Source organism: Bison bison, unplaced genomic scaffold, assembly GCF_000754665.1.
Source record: "Bison bison bison isolate TAMUID 2011002044 unplaced genomic scaffold, Bison_UMD1.0 scf7180017864527, whole genome shotgun sequence".
Classification (NCBI taxonomy): domain Eukaryota; kingdom Metazoa; phylum Chordata; class Mammalia; order Artiodactyla; family Bovidae; genus Bison; species Bison bison.
In genome coordinates, this window is record NW_011495078.1 from 15,014,528 (window position 1) to 15,015,149 (window position 622).

Consider the following 622-nt stretch of genomic DNA (forward strand, 5'->3'; position numbering starts at 1 on the left):
GGAACTATGCTTCATGCAGATATGTTGTTTTTATTATCTTTGATAGATTAATTTTATTTTCACCATTTTTATGTAAGCAAAATGACTTTGCACATGTGTTCTATTTTTTTATAAAATTTATAAATAAGATGAATCTTTTTTATATTTCAAAAAAAAAGAAGGATAAAAAAGGTTTTTAGCAGTCACAGTAGAGTGTATTAAATATGCTAAGAGTATACGTCATATTTGAGCAGGGGCACCTCAGATTGAGTGAAAAGCAAGAAGGAAAAATATCTTCTTGAAACTGAGATTGTAATTAAGTTCACGCGGTAAGAAGTGGGTGAGGTTATGTTAATTGCTTTTGTCCAACTTGAAAGAAAATATATTTTAAAGTGCTTATGCTTCACAAGAGGGGGATAATAAACTAAAACATAAAGATTCTAAAAAAATAAATAAAAATTATAATGCACGTTTTTAACAAATCGCTACTATTTGCATATGTGACACCTGACAGTTTTAACCTGGATAGTTTCTATTTAACTGATAATAAGATTTAGCCACTGCTTTCAAAAATGTTTCTATTTTATACATTGTGGAGACAGAAAAAGGGAAGTGATAAAGTAAGTTTCCTGTCCATCCCCAC